This window comes from Schistocerca piceifrons, chromosome 6 (assembly GCF_021461385.2).
Source record: "Schistocerca piceifrons isolate TAMUIC-IGC-003096 chromosome 6, iqSchPice1.1, whole genome shotgun sequence".
NCBI classification, from domain to species: Eukaryota; Metazoa; Arthropoda; class Insecta; order Orthoptera; family Acrididae; genus Schistocerca; species Schistocerca piceifrons.
This window is the reverse complement of record NC_060143.1, coordinates 499,828,291-499,839,054: the sequence shown is the minus strand read 5'-3', so window position 1 is coordinate 499,839,054 and position 10,764 is coordinate 499,828,291. Positions and strand designations below refer to the sequence as shown.

Genomic DNA, 10,764 nt, shown 5'->3' with positions numbered 1-10,764 from the left:
GTTCCTAAATCTCTGTCTTACCATTATATAGTGTATTTGATACCTTCTAGTATCTCTAGGATCCTTCCATGTATACAACCTTCTTTTATGATACTTGAACCAAGTGTTGGCTATGATTAAGTTATGCTCTGTGCAAAATTCTACCAGACGACTTCCTCTTTCATTTCTTACCCCCAACCCATATTCACCTACTATGTTTCCTTCTCTCCCTTTTCCTACTCTCGAAATTCAAATGGTTCAAATGGCTCTGAGCACTGTCGGACTCAACTGCTGTGGTCATCAGTCCCCTAGAACTTAGAACTACTTAAACCTAACTAACCTAAGGACATCACACACATCCATGCCCGAGGCAGGATTCGAACCTGCGACCGTAGCAGTCGCACGGTTCCGGACTGTGCGCCTAGAACCGCGAGACCACCGCGGCCGGCCCTACTCTCGAATTCCAGTCACCCTTGACTATTAAATTTTCGTCTCGCTTCACTACCTGAATAATTTCTTTTATCTTATAATACATTTCATCAATTTCTTCATCATCTGCAGAGCTAGTTGGCATATAAACTTGTACTACTGTAGTAGGCGTGGGCTTCGTGTCTATCTTGGCCACAATAATGCGTTCACTATGCTATTTGCAGTAGCTTACCCGCACTCCTATTTTTTATTCATTATTAAACCTACTCCTGCATTTTGTATTTATAACCCTTTATTCACCTGACCGAAAGTCTTATTCCTCCTGCCACCGAACTTCACTGATTCCCACTATATCTAACTTTAACCTATCCATTTCCCTTTTTAAATTTTCTAACCTACCTGTCCGATTAAGGGATTTGACATTCCACACTCCGGTCCGTAGAACGCCAGTTTTCTTTGTCCTGATAACGACATCCTCTTGAGTAGTCCCCACCCGGAGATCCGAATGGGGGACTATTTTACCTCCGGAATATTTTACCCAAGAGGACGATATCTTCATTTAACCATACAGTAAAGCTGCATGCATGTACCAGCACAGCAAGGCCATTTTGGTTAGTTTTACAAGGCCAGATCAGTCAATCATCCAAACTGTTGCCCCTGCAACTACTGAAAAGTCTGCTGTCCCTCTTCAGGAACCGCACGTTTGTCTGGTCTCTCAACAGATACCCCTCCGTTGTGATTGCACCTATGGTACAGCTATCTGTACCGCTGAGGCACGAAAGCCTCCCCACCAACGGCAAGGTCCATGGTTCATGGGGGGGAAATATGGAGTACAGCTTTGTGGTGGAACACTGACTGTGGGAAAACCGGGACAGAAGAGAGTCGAAGCATTTGAGGTGTGGTGCTACAGACGAATGTTAAAATTAATTGAACTCATAAGGTAAGTAATGAGGAGGTTCTGCACAGGATCGGAGAGTAAAGAAATATGCGGAAAACACTGATAAGGAGAAGGCATAGGATGACAAGGCGTCTGTTAAGACATGGGGGAATGACTTCCATGGTACTAGAGGGAGCTGTAGAGGGCAAAAACAGTAGAGGAGGACAGAGATTGGAATTTATCCAGCAAATCATTGAGGACGTAGGTTGCAAGTGCTACTCTGAGATGAAGAGGTTAGCACAGGAGAGGAATTCGTGGCGGGCCGCATCAAACCAGTCAGAAAACTGATGACTAAAAAAAAAAAGTCTGCATTTGTGCCGTAGTTGCTCCGTCCGTCAATGGTTGCTTTGCTACATAGGTGGTAGAATTCCTTAATTTCAACTACTTCGTGATCACAAGTTACGATGTTAAATTTCTCGCTGTTCTCAGTTCTGCTACTTCACATAACTTTCGTCTTTCTTCTCTTTACTCCAAATCCATATTTTGTACTCATTAGCCTGCCCACTCCATTCAACAGATCCTCTAATAGTTCTTCACTTTCACTGAGCATAGCAACGTCATCAGCGAATCTTCTCATTGATATCCTTTCAACCTTGAATTTTAATCCGATACCTGAACATGTCGTTTACTTCTGCCATTTCTTCTTCGACGTATGGATTGAATAGTAGGCGTCCTTATCTTACACCCATTTTAATTCATGCACTTACTTCTTGGTATTCCACTCCTATTGCTCCCTTTTGGTTCTTATACATATTGTGTATAATCAACTTTTCCTATAGGTTAACTCCATTTTTTTCAGAATTTCGAAAACCTTGCACCGTTTTACGCTTTTTCCAGGTCGAGAAACCCTCTGAATCTGTCTCGAATTTTCTTCCGTCATGATTCTATTATCAGTCGCAACGGTAGAACTGCATCTCTGGTGCCTTTAGCTTTCCTAAAGTGAAATTTTTGTGTATTATTTCTGTCTGCAAATTCTGTGCCTGAGCTGTTAAGCTGATTGTGTGCTAATTCTCGCACTTGTTGGCTCTTGAAATCTTGGGAACTATGTGAATGATGTCTCACACATTTCATACGGAAACTTGAATAATGGTTTTGTTGCCTCTTCCCCCAGTGATTTTAGAAACTGCGATAGAATTTTACCCATCCGTTCCACCTTATTTGATTTTAAGTCTTCCAAAGCTCTTCTAAATTCTCTTTCTAATATTGGGTCACCTATTTCTTCCCTATCGACTCCAGTTACTTCTTTTTCCATCAAGTCATCAGATAAGCCGTCAAACTCGCATAGGACCTCAATGTACTCTTTCCAGCTATCCGCTCTCCCCTCCGCATTTCACGGTGCTATTTGTACTCTTAATGTTACCGCCTTTGCTTCTAATTCCACCGAAGCTTGTTCTCACTTTTATACTTCTGACAGTCATTTCCCTCTCGAATTCTCTACATTTTTCATCTAGCGTTTCGTCTTAGCTTGCCTGAACTTCCTTTTTACTTATTTCCTTTGTGAGTTGTATTTCTGTATTCCTGAATTTCCCAGAAGATTTTTGTACTTCCTTATTTTGTCGATCAACCGAAGTTACCTTCACTGTACTTCCGCCATACTACAGGCTAATATTCGGAGCCCTCTGGCGGCAGAGGGTTGCAAGAAAGTAGACCTGAGGAATAAAGATGTAAGGTGTTTTTTTTTTTGTCTTTATTGTGATTTCATACCCCTGCCCCATATGGGCAGGGGAGGGCTGTCAGAAGCACAATCCGCCGCTCTTCAGCCGAGTGACATGACAACTAAAACAATAATAAAATAATACATACATAAGGAGGTAAAAAAGGGGAACATAAAACAGAGTAAGGGGAGAAAATGGAGGTAAAAATACACTGACATGTAGACTTTCATTGGGGACAGTTAAAAAAGTCACCAGAAAGTTAAAAAACACAGTTGGCGATTCTTAAAACACAGAGAAGACACCGGATGCGCATGCACATGTTAAAAGTTGGCCACAGTATTAAAAACACTCCGAAACAACACACCTAAAACCCACTTGGAGCACGCACGACGAAGAATAAAACTACCAGGCGGGACATGCCGAGGGAAAGGTCAGAGAGGATGGAAAAGGAGGGGAGAGCATGGGGCAGCTGGGGAAGCGGCGGGATGAAGAAAGGAGGGGCAACCGTGGGTTCGCGAAGAGGCAGGAGACACATGGGGTGGGAGAGGAAAAGGGAAGACAGGGCAGGAGGGAGCGCAGAGACACTGAAAGTAGGCACAAGAGATGGACGAGGAGTAGGGGGGGAAATCCGCTCAGAAGGAGGGAGGGGGAGGAGAGGGAGCCCTGAGGAGGAGGCAGGAAGAGGGTAGATGTCAGGATGTAAGGTGCAAATATTTAAAGAGTTTTCACAAGAATCATTCTGAGGCATACGTATCAGCACGCTCTGGTATATGGCACACTTGAAGTAATTTAGGGATTCTCTTCTTTGGCGAACATAGGTCATTATCAAAGCCAGAGAGGCGATTACATGTTATTTTACTGAAAATGTTTTGTTCGGTGTTCCTTCGTGCTGCTCGCAATGTTTAGCCAGTTGTCAGCCCTCAGCCCCGTTTCATTCCCGCAGTGAGTAAGGAGTTAAACGTAGACATTTGTATCGGCCTTGCGCTGGTAAACTCCTGTGGAACGTAGCCAGGACTGCGAGTCGTTGCGGCGAGAACAGAACAGCGTTGTAAGCTCACAACTTGGAAAGACCCGCAACTTGAGCGAGCACGCCTGCATAAGCTGCGGCCCGCGCACGGAGAATAACACGAAGTTGGCTCCAGCGGGCACAAGGTGGCGCTCCGCTGATACCAGAGGCCGCGCCGCTCCTGAATAACGCCCTCCAATTACCGACCTGGTGACGCCGAAACAACTGAGAGCCCGCCTGCGGGAGCGCCGAAAAGCATCGGTTCGTTCGGAATGGCCGAGCAGGGAGGCACGGCGCTGTAAATCGTCGGGTTGAAGCGGGCGCGCCCGCCGCCGGATTGCGGGCGAGGGAGTGCAGCGAAAGAAAATAAACTGCGCATCTTGGGGTAATATTAATCTTGCGGCGGATAATTCCGAGCGGCCTGGAGGAAACTTCTGGCAGCGGCAGCCGAGGTCCGGCGGGCGGCTCGGTGGCCATCGGGTGGGCAGCGGAGGAGGGTGGTTTCGACCGGCGCGGCCACCGGAGCGCGGAAAACGCAGGCCCGCTGATCTCCCATCGAGACAAACACTGTCGTTATTTATTGCCGCTCTTCCACTGCTCGCCGCTGGCAGCGGCGTTTCTAAATCGAGTTAAGGCCGACGGGGAAGTGACGTGCGACAAAAATGCTTAGCGCTGCGATTTCTCTCTACACGCACACTCACACACACAGTATCCATTTTCAGTCGCTCAGTCATCCCAACTCAATCCTTCATCCTCCCCTGTCTCTCTCTGCTCCCCTGAGCGAAGCCGGCCGCTGTGGCCCATCGGCTCTAGCCGCTTCACTCTGAAACCGCGCGGCTGCTACGGTCGCAGGTTCGAATCCTGCCTCGGGCATGGATGTGTGTGATGTCCTTAGGTTAGTTAGGTTGAAGTAGTCCTACGTGTAGGGGACTGATGCCCTCGGATATTAAGTACCATAGTGCTCAAAGCCATTTGAATTTTTGAATTTGAATTCACTGTGCGAGGCGCTGCAACAGTGAGAGTCAGGACTCACATTCAGGAGAAAGCCCGTTCAAATCCCCGATGCTCATACGGATTTAGATTTTCCGCAGTTTTCCTTACCCACTTACCAAGAATGGAGGGATGGTCACATTCAAAAGTTTAGGGGCATTTTCCGCCTTCACCCTTTGTAACGTTCTTTTGTAAAGAATTATTCGTGTTTGTTAATGGCTATACAATGCGTAATATTTGTCTTACCGAAATTTACTACGTAATGTGTTGTTGAGAAAATGGTGTGCTTAATAAGTTTTACTGTAATCCAGAGAAAAAAAATTTAAACTACTTGAAACTTCCTGGCAGATTAAAACTGTGTGACCGACCGAGACTCGAACTCGGGACCTTTGCCTTTCGCGGCCAAGTGCTCTACCATCTGAGCTACCGAAGCACGACTCACGCCCGGTACTCACAGCTTTACTTCTGCCAGTATCTCGTCTCCTACCTTCCAAACTTTACAGAAACTCTCCTGCGAATCTTGCAGAACTAGCGCTCCTGAAAGAAAGGATATAGCGGAGACATGACTTATTAAACTACTTAATCTGGAAAACCAGTATGTAATACCTACAATGAAATTAATCCCTCTGAAACTTACTCAGTCTCGTGAGCACCGAGTTTTATGGCCCTGTACAATAAATTCCCTTTGCAAATAAACAATAAAATACATTTTCCTTAGCTCTTGAGTCGCAATTTATGTGATCTTGGTACGAGGGTAATCCCAAAAGTAAGGCCTCCTAGACCTGTTTATTTCTACAATGGTTTACATCAGTTTACAGCTTGAACATTTAGCTATTTTTCGACATAATCTGCATTTCTGCCGATGCATTTTTGTAGACGCTGTGGCAGTTTTTGTATGTCCATGTCATACCAGCTCGTCGTCATGCTGTTCAGAAAGTTATGTACCTCTTCTTTCACCTCGTCGTCGTAGCTGAATCGCTTTCCGGCCAAAGGTTTCGTCACCCGTGACAACTGAGTCAAGAAAGTTGTCCTGTTCGGCTGCAAGGCGGCGAAGAAATGCGCGGGAAGCATCAACTCGTTGTCGAATGTGGTCCGCAGTCACCATGCGTGGCACCCATCTTGCGCAGACCTTCCGGCACTTCAATGTCTCCCTTAAAATTCTGTGAGCGGTGCTTCGCGAAGCCTCAGGAACCAACGTGCAGAGATCATCCAGTGTGATCCGCCGATCTTCACGCATGCTTTGCTCAACCTTCAACACTGTCTCCTAAGAAACTGACGACCTCCCGCTCCTTTGTTCGTCGTGAATTTCAGTCCGACCAGCTGCAAACTCTCTACACCACTTACGAACATTTTTAACATCCATGCACGACTCACCATACACTACCGTCAATTGGCGATGGATTTCAATCGGCGACAGTGCCCTTTGCGTTCAAAAACCGAATAACTGCGCGCAATTCGCACTTCGTTGTAACATCCAACGGGAGCTTCGTTGTCAACGGCTGCCAAGCAAAGACTGAGCGCCTCAGCGCGGTGTGCGCATGTTTAAACACAGCGCGTGATGCACTCTTCGTAACAGTGTGACCAACTGCCACACAAACGAGTTCTGTACTTACAAAAAAATAGGAGACCTTAATTTTGGGATTAGCTTCGTATTCTGTTCTCTCCACACTAGGTACGCTAATTATTCAATCTTGGCTCAGCGAAGCGCAACGCCGGCCGTAAAATAGCTTCATACAAATAATGTCAGTAGATTAATTGATAAATGAATAATCTTGCAAATGTTCAGTGATGATTTTGGATATTGGCTCAGCGCCGTGCAATGCTGCCCGCATTGAAACTGTTACAAACGTTAATACTTTTCCGATTCGGGTACATTAATAGTTTTATGACTGATTGAAACTCATTTCTTTTAAAAAATACCCATTGGATTTAGACAAGCACGACATGGAAGTGGATGAGGTACTGATAACGGGATATGCTAAGATCGAATGCTTCAGTTTGAAAATTGCATTCAAAATAAAGTTTCTCATTCACAAAATATGATATGAAACATTTTACATTAAATTCGAAATCAGTGAACTTCTCAAATCTACAATTCTGACTTACTGTCGTAATTAAAGTACTTGGACTGTTATATGACAAAAGGTCTGACATCGTTTGGCAACACAGGTTCCAAACCTTAACTTCTCTGTATCAGGATTACAAGACACACAAAATATTACAAATCGGGTATACCTCATCAACCTGTACATTAAATCTGATGGCAAGTACTTGGTTCCTACATTCAAGGGTCAGCACTGTAAAATTGGGAAGATCCAAATTGCGTTGTTGCATACTTGAAACTAAATACACAAAATTTCATTACCTTGCAGAACTGTAATATCCTGCACCCTTAGGCCAACAGCAAAATTGTCACAGCTAGCCACTAGCCTTAAGTCTTACATCCTACCATTAACAGAGTGCAACTGCAACTGCTACTGCGCTTCGTGCGCCACTACTTACATTCGATTCTGCCACGCAGGCAACATCTTTGGTTCAGTGGTGTCAAAGATGCAATCTCTTCTACATATAACAATCGATTCAGATAATTTTTCATAAACTGTATATTGCCAAATCGGGCTTCACGCACAAGTGGACTCCTCACAACGCCTTTGCTTTAATGGTATCCATCCCAAATCCTGTAACATGTCCGTGACACTATCTCCCCAATTTCGCGATTATGCGAAACGTGCTGCTCCCCTTTGGACTTTCTCTATGTACTCCGTTAATCCAATGTCGTAAGGATCCCAGACCGAGCAGCAGCACTCCATAAAGGGACGGACAAGCTTAGCGCAGGCAGTCTCTTTAATAGATTTATTACGGTTACTGGGTATTCTGCCAATAAAACGCAGTCTTTGGTTTGCTTTCCGCACAACGTTTTCTGTGTGTTCTATCCAATTTAAGTTTTTCGTAATTGTTATTCCTGGGTATTTAGTTGAATTTACGGTCATTAAATTAGACTGATTTATCGTTTAACTTTTAAGCACTCATGTGGATGACATCACACTTTACATTATTTACGGTCAATTGCTAATTTTCGTACCATTCAGATATATTTCCTAAATCGTTTTGCAATCTGTTTTGATCTAATGAGTTTACTAGACGATAAATGACAGCATCATATGCAAACAATCTAAGACGGCTGCTCAAACTGTCTCCTAAATTGTTTATATAGTTAAGGAAAAGCAGAGAGCCTATAACACTATCTTAGGGAACGCCAGATATCAATTCTGTTGTACTTGATGACTTTCCGTCAACTACTACGAACTTAGACCTCTCTGACAGGCAGTAATGAATCCAGTCACATAACTGAGACGATAATACATACGCACGCAATTTCGCTACAAGCCATTTGTGGGGTACAATTTTTGTGGGGTACAATTTGAAGTCCCTTGTCAATAGCACTCAACACTTCATGTGTGTGAAGAGCTAGTTGTGTTTCATAAGAAGGTGCTTCCGAAATCCGTGTTGACTGTGTTTCAATAGACCGTTCTCTTCGAGGTAATTCATAATGTTGGAACTCAATAAATGTTCGAAACTCATGCTGCATAACGAAGTTAATTATATGGACCTGTAATTTAGTACATTACTCGTACTACCTTTCTTCATTATTTGTGTGACCTGTGCATCATTCCAGTCTTGGGTACGAATTTTTCGTCGAGTGAGAGGTTGTATGTGATTGTTAAATATGGAGCTATTGCATCAGTGTACTGTGAATGGAACCTGATTGGTACACAGCCTGGACCAGAAGACTTGCTTTCATTAAGTGATTTAAGTTGCTTCAGTACGTTGAGTATATATACTTATAAGTTACTCATGATGCCAGCTGTTCTTGATTCGAAGTGTAGAATATTTATTTCGTCTTCTTTGGTGAAGGAATTTCGAAAGTCTGTGGTTATTAACTCTGCTTTAGCAGCACTGTCGTCGACACTATTTCCATTGCTATCTCGCATAGAATGCATTCACTGTGTATTGCCACTAGCATACTTTACAAACGACAGAATCTCTTTGAATTTGCTGCCATGTCCCGGGATGAAAATTTCATTGTGGTAATTATTATAAGGATCTCGCACTGATTCCGCGCTAAATTTCGAGCTTCTGTAAAAGATCGCCAATCTTGGATATTATGCCTTCGTTTAAATTTCGCATACTTTTTTTTTTGTTTTGTTTCTGCAACAGCTTTATGACCCATTTTGTGTACCAAGGGGGACCAGCTCCGTAGTTTGTTAATTTATTTGGTAAATCTCTCAGTTGCTTCGATATTATTTCTTTGAATTCAAGCCACATCTGGTCTACAGTTACATTATTAATTTCGAAGGAGTGGAGATTGTCTCTCAGTAAGGCGGTAAGTGAATTTATATCTGCTTCTTTGAATAGGTATACTTTTCGTTCATTTTTGGAGGACTTGGTGGTTACGGGATTCAGTGTCACTACGACAAATCTGTGATCACTAACCCCTGTATGCGTTTTGATGATCGTTATTAACTCAGGTTTATTTGTTGCAACGGCGTCAAGTGTGTGTTCACAATCGTTTACTATTCGTGTGGGCTCAAGAACTAATTGCTCGAAATAATTTCCAGATCATGCATTTAGCACAATTTCAGATCATGATTTATGCGTACCTCCGGATTTAAATCTGCATTTTCGCCAACATATCGAAGGTACATTGAAGCCATCACCAAGTATAATTCCATGAGTCGGGTACGTGTTTGAAATTAAATTCTGTTTTTCTTAAAACTTTTCAGCAATTCTATCATCTGAGTTGGGAGGTCGGTAAAAGGATCCAATTATTATTTTATTCCGGTTGTCAAGAATGACCTCTGCCCATACTATCTCACAGGAACTATCTGCTTCAATTTCATTACTAGATGAACTACTTCTAACAGCAACAAACTCGCCACAGGTAACTGTGTTTATCCTATCCTTTCGGAACACCGATAGGTTCTTAGCAAAAATTTCTGCTGACCTTATCTTCGGCTCAAGCCACCTTCCAGTGCCTATAACAATTTGAGCATCAGTGCTCTCTATTAGCTCTTGGAGCTCTGGAACTTTCCCAAAACAGCTACGACCAATTTACGGCTTTTATACCGATGCTTACTTTATCTAGCCAACGGCCTTGCCGCAGTGGTAACACCGGTTCGCGTCAGACCACCGAAGTTAAGCGCTGTCAGGCTGGTTTGGCACTTGGATGGGTGACCATCCGGTCGGCCGAGCGCTGTTGGCAAACGGGGTGCCCTTAACCATTGTGAGGCAAACTGAGGAGCTACTTGAATGAGAAGTAGCGGCTCCGGTCTAGTAAACTGACATACGGCAGGAAGAGCGGTGTTCTGACCACATGCCCCTCCATATGTTATCCAGTGACGTTTGAGGGCTAAGGATGACACGGCGGCCGGTGGGTACTGTTGGGCCTTCCAAGGCCTGTTCGGTCGAACCTAAAAAAATCACTCAGTCCACTCCACAAATCCCCAAATACCTGGCGCAAGTCGAGGAATCTGCAGCCTACACGATCGCAGAACCATCTGAGCCTCTGATTGAGACCTTCCACTCTGCTCTGTACGAAAGGACCGCAACGGATCCTGTCGACTATGCTGGAAGTTGTGAGCTCTGCTTTCATGTCGCAAGCGAGACTGGCAACCTTTACCACTTCTTTTAGCCGCTTGAAGCCATCCAGAATCTCATCCGATCCAACTTGACACCCATACCCTACAATATATGTTTTTAAAAGTTTA

The 10,764-nt window shown here is 44.0% G+C and overlaps 1 pseudogene; it reads left to right on the top strand.

Annotated features, from left to right (window-relative positions):
* The first annotated feature begins 10,141 nt into the window (after positions 1-10,141).
* LOC124803682 lies at positions 10,142-10,259 on the top strand (annotated as a pseudogene).
* The last annotated feature ends 505 nt before the right edge of the window (positions 10,260-10,764 follow it).